Source organism: Acyrthosiphon pisum, chromosome A2, assembly GCF_005508785.2.
Source record: "Acyrthosiphon pisum isolate AL4f chromosome A2, pea_aphid_22Mar2018_4r6ur, whole genome shotgun sequence".
Lineage (NCBI taxonomy): Eukaryota > Metazoa > Arthropoda > Insecta > Hemiptera > Aphididae > Acyrthosiphon > Acyrthosiphon pisum.
The window spans coordinates 108,651,223-108,676,182 of NC_042495.1; the positions used below are offsets into that span (position 1 = coordinate 108,651,223).

Here is a 24,960-nt window from a genome sequence, read left to right on the forward strand (position 1 = left end):
ACACTAGCTTTAAAAAGAGCTGAGCACGCCACTGCAAAATACCAACGCATCGTCAGCCTTTGTCGACGACGGCGGCGCAAGAGTCAAAACGACGATACGAATAATATTGACGACAACAGTAATCGTCGCAGAGACCGACCGCGCGAAAAAAAAAAAAAAAGCTAAAAAAAAAAACGACGATGACCGTAATAGTAAAGTATACCACGTTATACGACGACGGTATAGAACCGTGGTATATTATCTATCCGCGACCTAGGTATGCCGGCCCCACTCGGAGGTACGGGGGAGAGACGATCGCCGCCGCACTCCCGAGTCGCCCGGCGAATTGCACACGCACACACAAGCTCGCGCATGCGGCGGCGGCGTCGGCGGCGGCGGCAGACGAGCGCGCGACCCTTGGCTGCGTGTGCTCTTCGGCGGTCAGTCGCCGCTAACGCACGCCGGACGTGCCCGTCGAACGCCCGGTGGTCCCCCCACCGCAATAATCACGCTCGCGAAATCCCGCGAAGAGTGCGCGACAAGACATCGTCTTCTGTGTTATATTGTAATATTAACAAAATCGTTATGATAATCGTATCGAATTATAATAATTGAGGGACGAGACCGTCGTCACGAGATATAATAATAATAATAATAATATAATATAATATTGTGCGTCGGTCGCGATATAATAAGATCTAATCGAATATTAAACATCGTTTGGGCATAATAATATAATTCTATTAAATCTCGTCCGTCCTCCGGTGGCCGTTTGAAATATTATATGATAATATTATTGTTATTAATATCATTATCATCACTACTGTTACGACTTACGTGCGACGATCGTATTTGCGACGAGTGACGTTTTTTTCTCCGCCGACGACGGTTCCGCGGATTTTCAGCCCCGCAGCTCCTCCTCCGGAGAGCATTAGTTGTTGTCGCGAGTCGAAGTCTCGTTTGGTTTCCGTTTGGTTTCCGCGAGCAGATCGTAAAAAAAATTTAATCATAATTTTAACGCCCCGCGTGCGATGCGGTTTTCGATGTTCCAGTGCTCTCCGGATAGTCGTCGCCGCCGTGACCTAGTGATCTCTCGGAGGAACGTCGTCCGATCGTCATAAATACACACACACGTACTATATAATAATATTATATACGGTACACTTAACCAGGTACTTATATACTACTTCTACTACTACTATTATACTACTACTACCTCGGTTCTGAACAATATACCTACGCGTGTAAACACATACCAGTATTCTTTAGCCGTAAAACGGCGCGTCGGCCGCAGCTGACGCTAATATTATGTGATAATGCCTATAATACCTACCTATAATAATAATAATAATTGTTGCGCAGAACGATAACGCGCACGTTATTATAATAATATATTTTGTACGGCATGTGTGTGTACACCTATGTACTATTATTTTATGTTAATCGTGTGCGACGGAGGCAATATACAATATTGTCGTTTTCGTAATATTTTGTTTCGAAAATTAATATGCCTTCATCTATAATAATATATTATATTATAATATAATTACGATGTATTCTTTATTATTTATAACGAATTTTTTTCGAAACGCACTATCACGCGTAAGCATATAGGTACCTATAATATAAAACGCGAACACTCGTATAATTCGTATGATATAGAGTTTTTTTTTTAGTTTTCGCAAAGTGCTGTAAGTACGTTTATTTATTACTTATTTTTTTTTACGTGTAAAATTTTTCCCCCAGTAAGCGAAATGTTTTTTCTCACGCATCGTTCTAATTTTCGATCAGACATTGGAAGATAAAAATATTTAACCACGCGATTATCGCACGTAGTTTTTCATTCCTCGTAATTTACTATACCTATCGACTATAATGTTATTATTATGTTTTTGAAAATGACGTTTGCAATATTATATTTAGCTCGATATTTACGTTCGGAAAACGCTATTCGAGTAACCTTTTAATTTCGTGTTCGACATTAACTTATATAGTTTACCGAGGTCGTAAAGCGCGTACCTATATGATTTAACGTCGTCGACTATTGGTCATAAAACACAGTAATTCGTGTTATTTTAATTGCTGTGACGAAGGGTTATAAAGTTTGTTTTCGTTACGACCATTACTGAAGTGAATTTATACGAAAAAAATGGCAAAATAAATGTACTTAGACACACGCCTACACAAACACTACACATAATAATAGTAATAATAAAAATATAATAATAATATTCACGTGTATACCAATTTATTTACTATGCAAAACTAAATTTATCAGCACGTCTATACAATAACGATGTTAGGGAAAATACGCCAAGTGATTTGAAATCGAAAATAAAAAATCGTAGACGAAAACGCCAATTTCATTCGGTAAAAATGTCAACGAATATGTTTCACGAAGAGTTATGAAAAAGTTTTGTTTTAGGCGTCCCTGAGTGAATGACTTTTTCGATTTGAAAGGTTAAACTGGAAAAGTTAAAATAAATCTGAAATTTATTATTATGATTGTGTTGACATTTTTATTCATACGTCCATGACACGAACCCACAGTATTATATTATTTTCATTACGATAGTTTCAGCCGTGGTGGTAAAAAGAAGGTGGTTATATAATAATATCATATAGGCAGTATAGTAAGAAAATATTACACCCGTCGTCGCACGGCATATAGTACCTAATACTTATTAGGAGAACCGATTAATATTTAATATAATTTGATAGTATGTATCTATAATCAATCAAATTGATTTTCGAAACATAAATTGGAAAACCGATCGTAAATTATTTTACATCACAAATTCGCAATATATAATATATTATATAACAGTCTTGACCTGATTCCTATCGTTCGAGTTGGTTGGTGGGTGTACGAGGTATTTTTTTCTTTTTATCACTCTTTAAAATTATTATCATTATGGGTCTCTAACACTAAAAAAAACATTGAAATAATAATATATTCTCAAAGCTTAACTGTGGTTTTCGAGATGTATATCCGAAATCCATTGAAACATACAGTCAATTGACTTCTGGAACACTGACTTATAACCGACCCGATTTCACGAGAACGTATTATAAAATGAAATGCCAGATGAAATGCCGTAAAACACAGAGATAAAATCGTATGAGGAAAATTCGATACTTCAATAATGTAATATGTACCCATAAATATAATATAAGTCATTGTATTTGATTGAAAAAATACTTGAAAATATAGATTATGCTTTTAAAAACAAAACATAATATTATGTATTACCATAATATATTATTATTATTATGCTGCAGGTACAGATTATAACTACGACTATTGTTATATCGTCGGTGGTCGATTTTTTTCCCCACGTGAACAACCAGTAAAAAATAATGTTATCATTGATTTATTTTAATATATGATAAAGGCACCTACCTCTTTTTATAATATATTAATATGTTTTATTTGTATTTTACTACGTGAGTATAATATAATATTATAATGTTATAGACTGTAATGTTAGTATTATTCACATATTTCAAAATATCTGATTTTTTTTTGTAACAGTAATATTTATAAACATGCAGACTATATACAGTAAATTATAATTGTAAAACCAGAGTGATGGACAACAATGCAATTTTTAATCTTGAGCATAACTAAAAAAAAAAGCATTATGTGTTTTTGACAATATTTCATTAAACAGGTTATAATATTGCTTTCGTGTGGGTCGCACATTTACAAATTTACTTTTGAACGTCGTTATAATGTTATAAAACGCTTTCGTACATATATAATGAGTCGATCGACTGTCATTTATAAGTAGGTATGTAAGAGGTATGAATACATTTTAATGTTTTACTTTGAACTTGTATCTAAGTTGCAGGATTTTCATTAATTTTTAAGTTATCAGTTTTTCAATATTTAATTATAATTTAAAGTGTAATTATTTCCTTTGATTAAAAACAAGTATGTATCATTATTTTAAAAACATAGCAAACGTTATTAGTTACAAAAACTTCTTATTTTTTTTTCCAAATATCGTTAAATTTGACTATTTCTGCACAAAATAGATCTTACTACTGTAGTGCTGTACCGCGCTTAGTACATTACATTTGGCGAATAATTTATGTTTTGTTGTTATAATGAAAACGATTCTGCTCCAAATCATTTGCTGTAAACGATGTTCGCCATTGTTTCTCTGAATTTAACTTTAACCCATCCGCTTCAGTGGTTGTAGCTTGTACACTTAAATTACTCGTAAGTATAATCTGTTTACGCAATGTATTTATTGACAGTCTCGTATCGTATATGGATCTCTAGAAACAAAGATAATAAGGATATAATATCAACTATTTAATGATCGTGACAAAGTAAAATCCGATGTTACTCGTATGGTTAATTTTTTAGAAAATTAAAATCGTGCGTCAATAAAAATAAACTTTTATAACCCAAGTTTTTGCGTTTTTAAATTTTTTTTTCTAGAACTTTCTCACTCGCATAAAGTTGAATCATAAAACTGTGCGATATTAATGTTGATATTACTTAATATATTATTATGTTTTTATTAAGTTCATAATATTATTAATAATGTGTGATGCAGAATCGAAGACAAGGTCTCGAAGTATTTAAACACTACATAATATAGTTTTGCATATTTTATCACCAACACGAGATTATAATAAAAGTTTTCTAGGTTGTGCATTTTATGTTTAATTTTCTACACGTATGAACACTTATAAATTTCTTTTATGCGGTTTTTAAACACCGTATACAATAATAATAATTACGGATTCACACTTATATAATTTTATGTATTTCCTGCGTGTAAGCACCTATAGGTACATGTTGTATACCACGGCCGGTGGCAATCCGAAATAATTCTGTTGTCCCCGTATACTTTCAAATACGATATTACTATTTCGGTTGGTGAACACGAAGCACATTACAAACCGAAATCGTTTCAAAAGTATAGAATAAAAATGTCAGTCTCCAAAATCTAATTCAATCTCGGCGGCGTCTTTGCGTGATGTATATATAATATATCCGGTGTGGTTTATTGCGCTTTGCATTCGACGCCGATAAAATATTATACAGCCGATGCTGTATAGTATAATATATAGTAAGTATAACGTAAAAGTTGCATTTCGTTTTGTTTTTTTTTTATATATTATATTTTGTTTGGTCGTCTTACTAGCCACCGAGGTATAGACGAGGAGTCGAAATAAAATATATTATCGCGCGAGGTTCGGATAGTAAACTTTCGTCGGAAGACGATTTATGAATATTTTTCCCGTACGTTTTTACGATATATACACGACATTATGATATTTATCGTGAGTGTTATATTTCTTTTTTTATTATTATTATTCGTTATTTTTTTCTTACCACTGCAGAACCCGGATATTATTATTATTATTATTATTATTATTATTATTATGCGAAGAGGATCGCGAGTTGCGCGTAAAATATTTGAAATTGATTGGTTTGGTCTGCTGCTATACCTACATATAAATATAATAATATACATATATCACGCGTTCTCCCGTTCTATCGCGAGTGCTGGCCACTTGTACGACGATGACGTCACCGCGGGGTGCTCATGGTACACAGGTGTGCACACTTTATAAAAAACCATTTTCATCAACCGATCTCGTAGGTAAAATAATATATTATAATATCAACGACCCATTCGTGGTGCGTAGGAGGATTGTCGTTCGATCGCGTGCCTTAATATTTCATTCGTTCATTTGAAAAATTAAAACCATACGTAGGTACACATATATATTACAATCACAAGTCGATGTCACGATGATTATGGAAACGATCCAATAGTCACATTATAGTTTTCGTCAAAGTTGGGCGAGTTAATGGAAATACATTATTTTGGATTAGTTAAGTATTTAGTCAACGTTAACTGTTGCGAGGACGTTAAGTCATAAGTATATAATATCAAATAATACATTTTATTTAAATCAAAATATGATTAAAGTTTATACGGAGAAAAGTGCCAGTATAATATGAACTAATCTAGTTAAAAAGAGCTATTTTTTTTTTTATTATTTCCATTTGGCGGTTAGACATATTATACCAGCTATTATATATTAATTTCTATGCAACTTTGGATCTTTCAATAAAACTAATAACTAATTATTTTACATTATAAACTTTTATAACCGCTGAGTTCAGAGTAATTACAATGGATACACTTTCTTTAACAAACTAGTTAAGTCACGTTGATTGGAAAATTCACAAAATAGCTGAGTTTAAGAGTTAAAGAAAAAAAAACTTTTTAACTACCTTTAAGCGTGGTTCTCGTGGTACGCTAACACATACATCACCTGTTGGTTTATGTCTCGTAAGTTATAACTATATGCGATGTGAACGGTGAACGGTGATGATGATGATGATAATGATAATGACGATGATCAAGACGATGATATTTTTGTCAGTCACTCGCCAAAATTTACGTAAAATCTTACATCGGCGTTAGCCGCTGTGCATTTAAATGATGTCCATACGCCGATATACATCACTGTACCTACGTGCGTTTTCCGCGCATGCTCACAACGTGAAGGATAGGCAATAATAAATATATATATTTATTTGAGTGATATATTATACGTCCTGCTTGAAAAGTTTCATAATTTATAATATATACACACACACATACATACCGACTTACCAGTGTTTTTTCTTTCGCTCTATTATTTATATAACGGTTGAGTTCTCGGCGGTGTGACGATACTTTATTGACGTCTGCACTCGACGTTCGGTATAATATTATTATATTCCGTAGTATTACAGTAACGAAATAATCGCAGTTTCGAACGTTTCAACCCCGGCGAGTCAATATTACCCCCTCCGACGTTAAATTCCGGCCAGGTACAATATAATATATGGACAAGTGTGACGGAAGTCGAACTGTCGTTTCGATCATAATTAACCGATATAATAATATATTGTCCGTATGATTTTCATTCGGATCCAAATGTCCCGCGATGATTCGGTTAATTTGGTCGAGGGTTTTTTACCGATATAATATTCATATACATTCGTGTGTCTGTCGACTGTGAAAAAGACCCGCGTGTGTGTATAGTATTATATTAATTGTATATTTAAAAACGCCGTGACAGACGACCGGTTTTTTTTATATATAGAGTTAGATTGGTGGTAAACAGACAGTGACGTTGTTCGCCGGCCGGTCAGTTCACCCTGTTCGCCGGCTCCGGCATATTTTTCGACCGGTGACCGCGCTTGGGGGAGCACCGCGACCGGCCGTCTAAAAACCGGTGGACCCTTGCCGGTCACAGTAAAATACATATAAAATAATATGAGTGAACACACGGCGTACATTTTGCCGTCCGGTCACCTGAAATTCCATTTCTTACATAACTTTGCAAACAATATTTTCAATTTTCTTCCTAGTTTTCATATCAGCATCTTTTCTGATAGAAAATTGAATCTAGATGGTACCTACTTTTGGCAGGTAAAAAATTAAAATTCCATGTATTTTTATAAAGTGCCAAGAAAACAAAGACTTTCGAATAAAAATAATGACCGTCGGGTTGAAGTTAAATCCTGATTAGCTGCGTTACGTTTTGAATTTCGACGAGGGTCGCTCGGCCGTCAGCTGTTGGTGTATATAATATACCTGGGCACCTGATGTGTACGCGTAGGTATTTACCAGACGAAATGACATTATTTCGCGAGTCGCGACCGCGATAACTTTGGATAACCGCGATGGCTGCCATGTAGCAGATAAAACAAATTTAACGCGCACTGCTAAAATTATATTATACCACTACCTATATAATAATAATATGTTACCGATAATTGGTAATTATTACCATCATTATATTATAATATGCATTTGTCGATGTGGGGGTGCCATATTATTGTATTTTATTATGATAGTGAGATATGATAATATGATAATAATATTATGGACAATGGTCATTTTTTTCATTTCATTCTGAAAATTATGTCTTTATTTTCATTATTTCAGTGTGTTGTCAGAACGTACGGTAATAATAATTGACAATATTCTGCAGCGACTATATTATAATACCTAATAATATAATATATAGGACACAAACAGTAACAAATAAAAATAACCTCATCGCATATAACGTTCGATTAGCCTGCACGGCACTGCCGCCGCCGCAATGTTTGGAATCGATCAGTTCTATATTTATAATATGACACGATATATTTTCAAATCGAAACCGTTCGCATAGGTATAGGTACTATATAGATTCGCGCATGAGATATTTTGGCGTAATGTGTTGATACATAAGAGCTGTTGTACAGTCTAATAATACAGGATCTATTGTTTCAATAACGTGGCGATTACACGTTCACTCGTCTGTAACTGTGCAGTAAAAGCAGATAATATATTCTACCTATTATATACTTACACAGAGTGATTCTACGAGATCCGGAGATCGCTCCCGTGTTTATTGAAATTATGATTTTTAAAACTTTTAGTGTAAGGACCATGTATTTTTTAAATAGGCGCCAACTTGGTTTTTAATTTTTATACCATTTAAGTATAGTGTTATGTGGCGATACGAACTTTGTTATTTAAAACGGCAACCATCCTTTTTTATTGCAAATAGTTAAGCAGTTGTTTTTTTTGTTTTGAAAATTATGATGTGTCTATTAAAATGTATATTCCACTATGGAGAAGCGTCCTCAAAAAATGTTCAATAAGTATCATGTTTAATCTAAAAATTATTATACTCGGACATTAAAAAAATCTATATTTACTTTTAACTTATTTTTTCTAATTACTCACTCAAAATTCGATTTTTGTACTGAATTTCTCAGAAAAAAAATTCATTAATAGATTGATATTAACTAGGATATTACCTAATTGTTATGATTTTCAAATAATTATAGGCCCTAATTATCTTTCAAAGTAGATACTCAATAAATAATGCTTTTGCGATAAAAGTATTTAGCGGAATATTATATTGATTCAATTTTTTAATCATTTTTCAAATTAATTTTTATACAATTATATTCTTCAATAAAAGGAATTACATTTTAAAACGCTATACTAATAAACCATAGATATATTTTCATGATTTGTCTTTACCACAGGACGAGCACAACCATAAAACGAAAAGATAAAAAGTAATAAACGTAATTATGAAAAACTAAATAAAACGTGAAGAATAAAATTAAAATATTTAAGTATGATTCTATGATATGAAAACAAATAACGAAACATTATAGCTGGATTAAACTTGGATATAATTTAAAAAAACTGTATAACTATATATTTTTTCTTGCATTTAGTCTATACGTAATTCAAATATAATTAAGAACAAAAGATACATTGATATGATTGTTAGGCGTATTAAAAAAAAAAAATAATATTAATGTGTTGTTGACAAGTATAAATCACGAACAAAGTTAAATGTAATTTGTAAATATTAAAATCATACAATTTGATTATTAATAATTTTTTATTCATTTATTTTTAGTTTCCAATATATAATTATTATAGCTCAACAGTTACAAATGATTAATAATAATAATAATAATAAAGACTTATGATATTATTATGTTTTATCGAGAAGTGTTTCAGATTTGATTTTATACTTTTGCGCACTCTGTTTTTAGATATTTTTCAAAGCCTGTATGGATAATAATATTAACACAATATAACTGTGCATAATACCTATATTTTAAATTTTCACTAATTTTCGTAATTGTATGTATTCGATAATGCATTTGATTGCGTTTTCTAGAAAATATATGAAAGAACAATAAAAAAAATGTTTTTAAAAATATCTATGAGAAAACATTTGCCTGCATTTCATGTTCCTAATAAGACTTATTTTCTCGGAAATTATATCCGTATTGTGTGTATTTACTTAAGTCGTGGGTTTTTGTGTGTAAAATCACTTTATCGAAATACAAATAAACGAACGAAATTCCCGACGAGAAAAATGGTGTAAAAAAAATATGTATTTATTTTAGGACATTTATATGAATAATAAATCCAAAAGCTGTGGGTACCTTATGGGTAAAAGCACCACGGGATGGAAAAAAAAATGTGAATAATTTTTTTCTCTCGTGCGCACGCGAGTAAGGCGGCGGCGGCGGTAATTGAAATATATTACTTGCGCAGGTACCCGATATTTGGCGGTTATAAAATGCGTAATTGCATTAATAAACTAAATTCGTTATATCTAAGCCCATGCCAAGTACGCGCCCGCCGCCTTGCCAACATTCGACTTCTATTAATGTCACTTGGCTGTTTTAATATGGCGTTTATACATATCGCGCATACACGTGTATAATAATATATAATGTATATACGTGAGTAAAATAATAATAATATGTATATATATATATGTATATCAAACAGCATTACGCGTACGAATTTGTTGTTCGTCCACACAGCCGCCGCGTGTCGTTTTATTAGACATAAATAATATTTTCTCGGATCGCATCTGCAGCAAAAGGAAGATGAAAAAAAAAAAACGGTTTTTCTGTACTCACTCGTCAAACGTGCAATGGTAAATCATTACCTACCATGACCATCATATTATTATTATTATTATATAGTTTTAGGCACACAACTATTAATACAATAAAACATAATATTATTATTATTATAACTATAACCTAATAAAATATAAAATATAATGTATATCTCGCTGCGCGCCGCCGTGATATTATTAGGTATATGATACTGCAGCAGGCTGCAAGTTGATTATTTTAAAGGTAAACGCGGGCGCTGATTTTCTCGAAAAAGTATGAACGTTTTTAAACTGTTATTTATTTTTTACATAATGCGTAGCTATTACAAAAAAAATATTTGTAAAAAAAATTATAAATTGTTATAGGTATAGTTGTCGTTTATTAATATTTTTATTTACTTTTTTGAATACCGGGATATTATATATTTATAATTTCATATTTTAAAGAAAATACTTTTCTAACAATTATCTAATAGACACAAATTGCATTTTGAACGAGTATAATATAATTAATCGTAGTTATAAGTATTTAAAGTTTAGACGAGCGGTGTAGTAGACTATCTTTTGGCGAGGGACTAGCTGCGCCACACCACTCCGCTCGTCTAAACAACTTACTGATTGTTAACTTTTTGTTCGAAATCAGATTATTATACAGGTAAGTACTGACAATTTCAGAAAAATATTTTAAAGAAATTGAAAATGTGCCTATAATATGTTGTTAGAAGATTGGTCTTCCAATCCCTCGAAAACGACAAATTTGTTTCGTAATAGCTTTGAATAAAAAAATAAAACGTTTAACACTTTCCGAGTGTTTGCTTTTAAACGAATAACCATTATACATATATATGTATAATACATTGTACATATTATAAACTTAAGCGGAATAATCGGCTTGACCGTGAAAATTAAGCACGTTTTTCCCCCAACGTTACGGCTATTATATATTTGTTTATATTGAGGTGAATTACCTATACTTACCGGCAATAATATAATAATATCTTTTAAAAAGCACTGTTTTTTTTCGTAATTTTACACGGTTGGCTTTAATGAATATATTGTGATTAGTTAGTTGGTTGAACTAGAAATGAGATATAAAAAAATGCATGAAAAAAAATACACGTTGTCATTATTTACTCATGAAACATCATATTATCATGATTCATGAGCGGCGCAAAAACCGTCAATGGTATCGTCGTCATTGTCGTCCACGCGGATCTGAAAAATGGCCAGGGCCAGATTTACGCCTAGGCCAGCAAATTTTTGGGGGTGGCAAATTTTGTAAGAAATTGAAAAAAATATAGTATAATTAATTGTTTTGTTTATAATTACTACTGACCTAATTTGTTTATAATAAAATTAATTTATTAGTTTAGTAAATACTACATTTTTTTTCTTGGGGTACGGGCGGCATATTTAAAAGGGCCTGTTCTAAATCCGGCACTCCAAATCGTGCTGTGGGTCAGCCGCGTATCGAATTTCGTTTTTTTTGGTCGATCAACTCGCTTGTTTACCAACAACTACAACCACGATTGAGGTTGGTGTATCACGCGCGTTCTCTACGGAGCAACCGAATCCACCGTTTCGCCCGTCATGAACGGTTTTTTTTTTCAAGAGTATAGTTTACTCAATTTATAATCTTAATAAACGCCTTTGACGTTTTTCCATTATTTTCCCGCCCCTCGCGCCGGCTGGTACATGTGCGCATTAGCTATCCGCTGAAAATACATTTACGCTCATATAGGATCACAATTCACTTACGATCCGCGACGGATAATGTGTATACCTACACCTCTATATAACGGACTTGACATTCGTCATTACGTGAGCAGCACACGCCATATATAATAATAATATGTGAATGTAGTACTGATGCGGCTACATCAGGGGGGGGGCGAGTGGCCACTGCACGTGATGCAGCAACCGGGAACGGGCTCCGCAGCGCAGAAAATATTACATTCGCGAGCCAACTTTTGTTTGTGTTTACCTTTTTTTTCGTTTTGTTTTTATTTTGCTATTTTTTCCATGAGACTTCTTTCAGTAGAAGGCTATTCACACGAATGAAACATTATGCTCTGCGTGTTTCAAACTTGGTGTGCTTTAAATAAGGGTCGAAAACACGCCAGAGGTAATTTCGGGTGACAGTTTAGTAGGTATAATTTGTTTAAATTAATTAAAAAGACAATTTGTTTGAATTTAGTTTTAATACACAAAAAGGTTATTATACAATAATATTATAATACGTAACGTATCTATAGGCGCGTGCCATCCATGTAATACGCGAGGCGGTTATTTCATTATTCGCGGTATTAAATTTTTTTTTTAATTTTTTTTTTTCGAAAACGATAACGACGATGAAAAAGTTTTACGACCGCACTCGCACAACGGTGCGCTAAACGAAACGACGGCTATTTAAAGCATCCCGCCGCAGATGTCAAAAGTATACGCTGAACGACGGCCAAACGGGCATCATATATTACTTATAAATATTATACGTACACAATATAATAATAATAATAATATATCATATCCACCGGGCACGCGTCCCGGGTTGATGATCCAAACGCGCGGTTCCACTCGGACGACTCACCTTATTACCCAATTAAAATGTGCACGACGAAAGGTCGAAACGTTTTCGCGTCGTCTGCAGGTCGCGGATACTTTTGGTTGTTTAATTTTTTCCTCCACTCTTCAGCGGGACGACCGCACAATTATCATAATGATAATTTCGAGATCACCACGTTACCTGCACTGCCCACCCTGAGGGCCGAGGCCACGACGGAAAGGAACGACGGTCAAGCTACAAGTTGGTGTCGTGCACGATGAGTCAGTGTCACGCACGAAAAGTCGGTGTCGCTAACGATATGAGTGCCCTCTGCGCGAAGGTAGGTTCTTTCGGTTTTAAAAAGAAAACTCGCAACGCGTATTATTAATGTTTTGTCATCGACCGGCATTTTCGGCGCTCTTGCTCGAGCATTGTGCTCGAAATGGTAGATATACAATATAATATATTATTATTATTATTTACTGTTGAGCCTCAGGTGGTGGACGACAGTTGGCGGCAAAAGTCACAGCACGGTCGGCGTATAATATATACGTATACTGCAGGTATATATTATAATAGCAGTCATACCGGTGGTGGTGGTGGTGGTGGTGGTGGCGTCCCGCCGATGATTGACGCGTCGAAATAAAACGCGATAATAAATCAACCGTTTGCGAATATTATTATCACCATTATTAATATTATTACCGTATAGTTTGAAACGGAAAACCTCAGTCCCCGCAGCAACCACCCCCACGTCATCGTCTCCATCCACGACTCGCGCACCAGTACCTGTACACACGGCGTAGATATATGTTATTATTATTATATTACAATTTACAGCATTATCACGCGGCTGCCTCCTCCGCCGTCCCGTTCTGCCCCTCGCGCGACCGCCATCATCAATCGGCCGCGTACGTTTCCCAGCACGGTCATAGATTGGTGGGTTAGCCGGGATGGTGGGTGGTGTTGGGTGGATGGGCAGAGGGTTATGGCTGCAACGACTTTATTATTCGTATGCTCGCGGATGATGCGTATAATGACCGAGTGACGGGGGTGAGTGGTGCGGCGCGAGGGTGAAAGGACGATAGAGAGACGCGTAGGGAGATAGAATCGGAGAGACGGAGAGACCGCAATGTTCCACAGTCGATGTGGCGGATCCACACTGTGAAGTGGTTGTATAATAATAATATTATATTTTGTACATACGGATGTGTGCATAATATCCGTTATGTTTTCTATAACGTAATTATCGTATACCACCGCCGCGTAAATGCAATTAAAAACTCTGTCGGTCCTATAGATATATAACGAAACGCGTGGTGGCGTCGAGCGTTTCTAATTTTGATTTCCTCCCGAATCGTTTTGTGTCCCGATTTCGTCCATAATATCTTTTCGGGGTCTATATCTCTACTATAGCTCGTCGGAAGCGTATACTGACTGGCATGATATTAAAATATATTATTATTACAATAATGGTTATATAAACAAACAAGATCTGGTCTTGGCGGGTTTAGTTATACGTAACGATGACACTTTGTAGCGCGTTCCATATGGGACCGTGTCTAACAAAAACGTGATTGTCAAGTAACATATTAAAATATTGTGTTGCAACAAAATAACGAGTTGCAAATAAATTACTACGTTTTTCGTTTAAACAAACAATTTTTTTTTTTTGGATTAATTTAATTGGCAATCCAAGAGACACCTGTATAATATTATAATAATACGCATCGATACATAACATTATAATTTATACCAATTATGTTTTTTTACCATAACGGGTTTTTACAGACAACAGTTTTAGTACCTACCTACTTGAACTATGTAGTGATTCATTTTTTCCCTGAGATTCATTCATATTATAATATTGCACCATTACAGAAACGTTATATCTACATAAACATAATATATTTATTAAACATAATAATATAATAGGCAGATACATAGGATAATCTTTAATGGACGATTTATTAAATTATGATTCTTCGAATTTTCCAGTTTACCGGTCAAAGATCCAGCTTTCAAGTAGAGGTAGCTCCTATGCGTTTAAGAAAAATATTATCAGCTAACATCAATAACATCGAACATAAAAAGTAAGGATCTAATTTAAAAATACATTCATCGCTCCGCACAGAGTCTAAAAAAAGTTTATACTGCTAACTGCGCTCATTCAAATAGGTAATAGATATGCAATCGTAAGAAATCCAAACATTTTAAATTACAAAAATAAGAATTGAATAAAATAAATAAAATATAGGTAATAAGTGATATTGTGTGAGTGGTGTGCTTTCAAAAATATTGTATTCTTTCATTTCGTCTGAAACACGCACTCGTATTGCGGCCATTAATGTAAAAAACCGATAAAAGTTTAAACCGGAAACAAACGGCGATGTCACGACTACCACACCATATGTCTAATATTATTAAGTACTTTAATCTAATATTTGTCTAATATTTTTATTTTTTTAATATTCAGCCGTTACGCGTCAATAGGATGAGAAAATAGAAATCCATTAAACATATTATATTACACGCTGCAACAGCCATAGATCTAATTGTTTTCTCCGATATTATTCGCGAGAACGCATATTGCTATCCACCGTATAATATAACAATCTGATCCTCTTCTGGTCGATTTTTAGAGGAATATTGGTCGATCGTAACAAAAATGAATCATATAGTAGTATCATAGACTAATTATCTGTTATGATTTTTTTACGTACTGGTCATTACTATTGGCGTGGTTTGTTCGGACAATAATTTATTACTATTTTAATTATTATGTTTTATATATTTTTTGGCATATACGCTTACCTAAGTATTATTTAATATAGTTGATTATTATTATAAAAATTATGATTTTTTTTTTTTAATAATGATATGTATACATTATATTTACTGTATACTGTTACTTTATTTTCTTCACTGGCGTAGTTTACAATAAAAAAATAACTTGTGGTAAAGTTTACATGTACTTGTGTGATCAGATGGGCAAAACTAGACCTATGATTAACTGACTATTAAAATCTACAAATATTACATCCATAATTATTTTATAAATAAAAATGTTCAGTAAAATATATACTCATTTAATTAATCAATACCAAAATGAGTATTAAGTAATAAAATATGTCAATATAATTAAAATGTGGATATATTATGAAAAGAATAACAGTTATATATACCTATTGAAATTATAACCATACTCTGATTAAAAATTAAGACTCGTAGTCCATTATTAATGGTCCGTGGTCAATTATTGTTTTTTATCTTTATTTTTATTAATATTATAATATACATTATATATAACAACATTGTATAACATTTATATTTTCTTGACAGTTATTATATTGACCCATATGGGTATTGACAATAATTCAATGAATGCATATAATATTATGTAAGTATACCTTGTAAAATTTAATCATCGGTTTATCAATATGAGTTTTTTTTTTGCCAAACACTGACCGACATGATATTATAAAATATATACACAATTATAAAACACTATAATATGTTTGAATGTGAACCAGTCTACTTCAGTGCTTCTCAACCTTTTTTTTACGACAACACCCTAATTAAGATCCATAAAAGTGGAAAAACATTTAAAACTATTAATGAATTTTTGAAAAAGAAAAATTATAGACCTATATGAAAATATTGAGAATGAGATTATCTTTACAACTGTTTTTCTTATCTGTGATTTTTACCATCACATATTAATGCCATAATAATGTATTATATTTATACGACTTACAATATTATAAATAAAATTTTTTTTTGACGGCACACATAACAATATAGTAATACTCGAAACACCGAAATACAGAACCACTATAGCGTACTATATTATTGATGTTATTTAATATTTATATGCAATTGACCGAGACATTCGTAAGTAGTGATGATTCAGAAAAATTATATTTATCTGAAAAAATAATAGATGGGTAATAATAATAATAGTAATCATATAAAATAATAAAAATAATTTAGGCATTATATTGGTAAACATATAACAATATACGAAACTACAAAGAACACCGCTGTTTCTCGTTACTGATATTAAATCTTAAGTGATAACATAGGTAATATACTAATATTATATGATGTTATACCCAAGACTTATAAAAACATATTTCGCGATTACCTGCGTCGATTTTCCTTCCCGACAGCAACGTATTGTAATAATTATTGTAATATTATGCACGTGTTTGAATTTATATTAAATTTCATACTTCCGAGATAACTATAAATGACCGTGTTGGGCTCGGATATTTTTGTCTTTCGAAAAACTTTACGAATCCTTTAATCCCTTAAGTATAAATTAAAACTTTATGAATATTTGTTTTAACTTTTCTTTCGCATTTCGATTTGAAAACTTTACGGATAAACTTCAAAACACCCACGGATTAAAACAATCGGATGTTTTTAAAATTATACGCACGAGTGTTTAGGTAGTGCATCGAAATGGTATATTTGATCGAAAACCGTATTAGGTATAGGTACCGTTTACGGTAATAATAATAATATGTGCACGGAACTACGCGGAAGTAAAAAATAATAATAATAATTACATGTCGTGACGGACAAAATATGAACGTTGACAATAGTATTCGAAATTATGAATGATGCGTCAAAAATCCGTGTAATTACTATTTTTTGAAATCCGCACTAAAATCAACCACACACCGACTATGTCAAATGTTTTACCTGAAACGGTTTTCGTAGTAATTTTAAATTTTACACGCTTTTGAGAGTTAAAAAAACTAAATTTGTTTTTTATTATCCTGTAACGCGGTGTGCATACTAATATAATGTATGTTTTATTTTAATGAACGAGACGAAAAATAAAATATAAAATGTTTTTTTTTACGAGGGAATCGCTTAAGTTGCTGTCGATAACCTAATATATTTAGTATTTCCTTTTCCGTTTGATTTGATAAATTATTATTTTATCAATGGCGTGAATTTAATAATTAATAAGTAATAACCTATATGATTATAATTGGTACATAGATTATAATATTATAACTATAATCATAATGATCGAATGCAAATTCATCTTGTTATTCGTTAATTAAATACGATCAAACTTATACGAAATTACTTTTCTGTAATGAATATATTAATATGTTTATGATAATTTATTGTAACATCTAACTAAATATGGCCAATTAATATAACGGTTAAGGAGATTAAACTTTAATCTCAACTGAGTTTGCATTTAGAGTTAATAAGTTTTGAATGTTTTGATTAATGATTTTAATTCAAATATTCGGAGGTTGTTAGACGATATATATATTGTATTGCATTATTCCAATTATATCGTAAAATATGTGAATATTTCAAGAAAAATATTCAAAATAAATGTACGTCAATAAATTTAATTTCAACAAATGTTTGTTGAAAGCATTAGTATAAGACAACATGATTGTAGTATTGAGCAGCATGACGAAAAATATCTTGCTGTTCAGCAACAATAAAATACAATTTTAGTTTTTCCTATCCAATTAATTAATATACCTATATACTTTAAAAACAAATCATCACGTACTTATAATGAATCCCGAAAAATAATAATTGTTTAGAACAATATAAACAAGAAAATATTAATTTGAGCCCGTACATTACACGGCCTCCCTCATTTAGCTTTTTTTTAAAAAAAAAATAGGTCACTAATTAGCACGCATTTGTACGACTTATTAAGAGTTATTTATAAAAAACTATGAGGGGGCTGGCATAATAAAACACCAGCCCCTCCCCCAAAAGTAAAATAATCACTTTTTAAAAAACAAATTTTTACCGAAAATTGTCACGCCAATAATGCACATGCATTCGCATGACTGTTACCAAAATCGACATTTCACGATTTTCCCGGTAAAACTCGTTTTTCACTTATAAGCATTACCCCAGTCCCCCACAAACAAAAAACGTAGTTTTTTGGTTTCTTATAAATAACTCTTTAAAAAGGGTCGTGCAACTTCTAAAAATAGTCATGCGAATTCATGCTAATTACTAATTAGTGTCCTAATTTTTTTTATTAAAGCTCAATGGGGGGAGGGGGCAGTGCAATTTACGTTATTTGAGCGATATATAACTTTATATACACCGATAAAAAAATTGATAAGTGTATATATTTTTTAATCTATATAAGTTTCACTAGGTATACGATTTTCAATTAATCGCTAATTTATTTTGAATTGGTATCATTTTGATGGGACATATAAATAATTAAAATTATTATATTATGCGTAGGTGATTACAAATGATTTTCAAAACCTTAAAATGTCTTGTCTATAATACTTCATAGTAATGTTCGAATATAATTACCTATGTATTGTATTCGAACATTTCCAATCACCCACGAATTATTGTTTTTATTATCATCATCATTATTATTACCTATTACATATTATTATTTGACCGGGATCTATGTGTGTGTGTGTGTGTGTGTGTGTGTGTGTGTGTGTGTGTGTGTGTGTATACGAATGACATTTTAATTTAAATAGAATTCGTATGCAGACCTCGTATACATGAATAAGATTCCCATAGCACGGATGTATGGAATTTCGTAACCACAATCATTGTAAGACTTGTTTAGTTATCTTTATATTAGCATTTAAGTTCAGTAGCATTCCAAATCTTGTGAGCAATAATATCCCCCGCCAGATACGCGTATATAGGTTCGATTCAATAATGGAGCTTTGAGACTTACATATTAATAGCTTGAGATAATTCCTGACTGAAGGATAAATAATATAACATAATGTACATAATATTATTGTAATATGTTATGTGCTATTTTGAAAAAAAATACATTGTTCAACATCAATAAAATGGAAATATTTATTAAAAACATTCGATTAGCTTTAATAATTGTTAAATAATTTTCATAGAGGCGAGTACGCGGGTAATTTCCTCTCACGGTGGGTACCACAGAGTACATACATTTATAATTACTAAAATATTATAATTTATAGTGTTTGTTTTCAAATTTAGTTATTATTATACATCAATTAAATTTAAATTGAAAACGTTTTTTTTAAATAATAATTTGAAGTGGTTAGGTACGAAATTAACAGTTTTGAATACAAATTATAAATAGTATACCATTTTTTACGGTTATATGGTTTTCACTTTTTTCAACAACAAAATATTTTTCAAAACATTAATTCTTTTCAAAATAACGAGTGTCTGCTGTTGAAATAATCATACGGTCGAGAAAGCATTTCTTTTATATGATAATTTCGTTGTCTCGCAATACGTTTTTGTGAGATCACGTAGGTATAGGTACCTGTTTCGTATTAACATTTATCGGTACAGAAATACCTTTATAAATATATATCAGAAACTCACTATTTTAAAACACTGTGACGTTGCTGTATAAAACTGTTCTATTCAGTTATGTACTATAATATGTGTCTTCGTATATAAATATAAAATACACGTGTAGTGTGTACCTACAACATAATACACGCGCTTATCGCGAATAAATCAAATGGCATGTTTGATCTAACTTAAATTCAAACGGCGTGCCATAAAATGCGATACGTAGTTATAAGTTCTAACCCGTCGCAATAATATGTATATAGTTTATTAGAACAATAATATTATGATCGTATGTAGACTGCAATATTGTATGTATAGGTATTTAAATAAATCCATTGTTTCGAATTATTTTGTAATCGGACGTGGTTATTGCAGGTAGATTTGAAACCGAACAATCGCTGTACTTTTTGTTTTGAATTTGTGTATACAATTTGTAGATAATATACCTATAATTACAATATTTATGGTTGGAAGAAAATATTATCCAACTACCACAACAATTATTATTATTACAACGTAGATAGTTGTTACTGACCTATAGCTGCAGAGCTGACCAATAATCACATACGTTTGAGTCGATTGATTGATGCGAGTTGAAGACCGTGAACCGGGGGACCAGCTGCGCGGACTCGGGACTCGGGAGGAATGCGATTTGAATTATTTAACACGCGCTTTCGTCACGAAGTCGAAATCACTCGAGGATTTGACCATTTGAGATTGATTGGAAACTAAAAGCCGACGAGAGACGACTACTCTATCCGACCAGAAGATGGTTAGCCGAATCTCATAATATTGGCCGGCGCCTTTTGTCGATAACGGCTTTTGTGGTATTACTGTGACCCCCGTTATTGTCGGGACAATTATATAGGTAGTAAACAATTCAGATTACGGGAGGAACAGATACCCGAAGCGACATCGTTCGTCAATGATATTATTATTATATAGGTACTTACCCGGTTTTCGTTTGTTTTGCTCCTGTAATAATATTATTATTATAACAATTATTATAATATTGTATAACAAATAGATTTCAGGTATAGGTACTATACAGCGCCGACCGATGATAATTATTTGAGCATTAGTCAATTTGATACTTTGATAGGTATAAATTTCGAAAAGGTGTAGCGGTTCTGCGGCGCTACTTCGGCCAGCGTCAAAGAATAATACAACGAAACTATATTATATACGTTTATCCACAGAATAAATTAATTTATGGTTAGGTTTTATGGTTTTGAGTAGGTACCTATCCGCTGTTAGTTGTAGCGCGTATAACACAAATAAAAATGATATATTTTTAACTGGAAAATAATATTTAATATATGACATGATAATATTTCGTGAACCAAAGTGCACAGATCTTAACATAAACCAAATTCCCCCGATATTAGAATTAAAACATTAAATTAAACACTGCGATGATAATGATAAATCGCACTTACAAAGGTACAAACATGCTTAATTTACTGTGTAGGTACATGGAATGCCCGACCGAATAGATCAAAACCCATGTTCCATTTTGACTTTTTGAATGTAAATACTGAAAAAAATGATAAATTGCACGCCTTTAGGTGCAATGATTAATTTAATTTACTGTGTTATATAGAATGTGACAGAACGCGCGCGTGTTCCGACTCACCTATTTATTATATTATGTTGATTGTTGGGTGCGTTATTGTTTTTTTTTTTGTTTTGTTTTCTTATTATTATTTCTTATTATTATTTGTACCAAATGTAAATTCGTGTGGAAATGAGAAAATTAAAAATAACAATTCATATTTTTTTAAAACACTGTTTGACGTTTTGCGAAAATTGATTTGGCAATATCCACGGAACTCGGCGTATAAAATTCAATACATACATCGCACGCACCATATAATTAATATTAATGCACGTTAACACAGTAAAATGTGTGTAATTATTTATTATAATTGTTACATTATTATTGAAGAACGATAAAATTAATTTTCAACATTTAACATTAATATAAATATTACAATATTTTTCAGAATGATTATAATATATTGTACCTAGTTACATAAATTCCTTATCAGTGGCGTAACCAGGATTTATTCAAGGGGGGAGGGGGGTCCAAAAAATGTATTTAACTACTGTTTTTCTGTCCTTTTCCTGAGTATATACATACATTTCATTTCTTAATAAACACAATTTGCTGAGTTTAAGACCAACAAAAAAAACACACAATTATATTATTTAAATTTTTAAATTTATATTTACAATGTATGTCAATTCATTATTATCGGATTCGACGTGTTATCAACAAAATACCTAATGTCCAAATCTAATCTAATAACTAATAAGTAATAATCAATCTAATCAATAAATTTCGATGAACATTTCACCGAAACTTTTAAAAATAAAAATAAAACTATGACTTAAGCAAAGGGGGGGGGGGGTCCGGACCCGGGGTCCACCCCTCTGTGTTAGCCACTGTTCCCTATCGTTATATCTTATTGGCATAGGAACTATAAGTACAAATATTTAGTAACGTTTTCGATTACTATTATCGTAATAATATTTTTTTCTACTTTGTCTGGAGGTGTTTATTTGAATTAATAATATTTCCAGAGAATCAGCAACGAAAAATTAGGTATCTACATTTTTTCCTACACAACGAAACATTTATTTTCTGAAAGGGCATGTCTAGCATACTCCCTTGACCGATTCGGAAAATTACTTCAGGTTTTTATTTTTAGTGTGATTTTGTATCAACACATAATATTTCACTTGATAATTATTCTGTAATATAGAAAATACTAAAGAATCTTCATTACGATTCAGTGCATAATAAATTAGTAGTAAATTAAAATTATACTATTTACCATACAATATACGAAATAAAACATTTAACCATCAAAAATGTATATAAATAATTATACTAAGCAACTAACTTTTTAATAATAATCAAGTTTTGCTTGAACCAACTTACAGCTACCTATTTTGGATAACAAGTTTGTAAAAGCTTGCATTCAAAAATGCAAAGGTAGGCAAGTTAATGAAAATAATTAACTCAAGTTAAGTTAAGTTAAGAGGACACATGATCGATAAGTTAAAAGTTAACAGTTAACAAATTATAAATTTAATTCGATAAGTTAAAAGTTAATATAGAAAATAATATTAACTTAACTCAGTTTAAAAAAAGTTAATCTATTATTTTTTTTTAATTAGTATGTAAATCATATAAAGAGTTAATGTGTCTTTTTAGTTTCTAATTTATAAATTAGAAAAAACAATTTTATTGAACTTTTATCATAATGTACACTGTATACTTACCCTTTTACTTTTACATTAATATTATTCACTAATTTAAAATATACTCATCTCAAATTAATAATTTAACAAATATATTTTTTTTATATCATATAGCAATTGAATAATATAAGTTATATAACATTAAAACATGACAATTTTCAATTTATAATTTAAAATGATTAATTTTTTAAAAACATTTATAATTGCAACTCACATAATATATAATTTACAACTTAAAAATATATAGTAATATAGGTACACAAAATTATGTTATCAAGAAAAAGAACAGAAATGTTTGTGTTTTTGTATTGAATCATTTTTATTTTATACTGACATAGTACAAACGAACGAACAAACGTACAAACGAAAAATTTCAAAATGTTTTTAACTTGATGAATTTTTTTAAAATCAACTGAGAAAAGCTAAGTTATTTCAACTGTAAATTAAACTAGTTAAGTTCATAAGTTGATTAGAAAATAAACTAACTAGTTAATGCCCACCTTTGCAAAAATGTACCTAGTCAATTTATGTTTTACTCTTTTGACAATAAAAAAATTTCAAATTCTATAGAAAACCAGTTTTCTTCATTCAATACTTTTTTATTTTTACTTATTTATTAATATGAGATACATATTTTTAATTATATTATTCATCAATCCCGGATTAAGGGGGGTGGGAGGCCGTGGCCCTGGGCACACAACGGATACCGTCACATCGAATCATAGTGGTCCCCAGGCGGGTAGACGCGTTTCTGCTACCTCCGTTAAATATCATGTCTACGTCACTGATAAAATATAATAATATACATATTAGCTGTCAAGAAATTCGACAAATTCATGTTTCTCGCGATGGTAATAACTAATAGTAAACTTTTAACAATTAGTAGACATTTACGCGAAAAGGATAATCTCTATCGTTCATCAGGCGAACCCGTCAAAAAGTATTAATAAAATACCATGTAATTTACTCTCCTGTCGAACAGATTTTTCGATTTATACAAGCTCATAATACGCCTTTATATTATACTCGTGCACTTCGTTGCCCGTTTAATGTACCAACTCTATATGACTCGAACTTTGTACAATTCGTTGTTTAATATTCGGTGTATGGTTTTCAAAATGTATCTTAACTTTTCCGTTTCCCAGAATAAAAATTCTGATTCGCAGCAGTATATTATCAGGTAGGCAATCTACCTACGGTAGATCGCGGATCCCGTGCTGTTTGTACGTAGGTATATGATTTAACTATAAAATATCAAAGTTATACCAAGTTTGTCGTATTCCACCTATGGTAGATTAATATAATCAATTAATACAAAATCCTAACCTAACATAACTACTAATATCAGATGAATAAAAAAAACCAAATTTAAC

General features: G+C 31.7%; 1 protein-coding gene across 3 annotated transcripts in view; it reads left to right on the forward strand.

Annotated features, from left to right (window-relative positions):
- The first annotated feature begins 361 nt into the window (after positions 1 to 361).
- LOC100164578 (octopamine receptor Oamb) overlaps positions 362 to 24,960 on the forward strand; it is a 182,392-nt gene continuing 157,793 nt past the window's right edge. The window contains exons 1-2 of one of the 3 annotated variants that reach the window (XM_029489451.1): positions 362 to 1,151; positions 14,987 to 15,081. The gene's annotated coding sequence lies outside the window, so the exon portion shown is untranslated. Of the gene's footprint in view, positions 1,152 to 10,840; positions 15,082 to 24,960 lie in introns of those variants that run through there. The other 2 variants (XM_029489453.1, XM_029489452.1) reach the window with 2 other exon arrangements.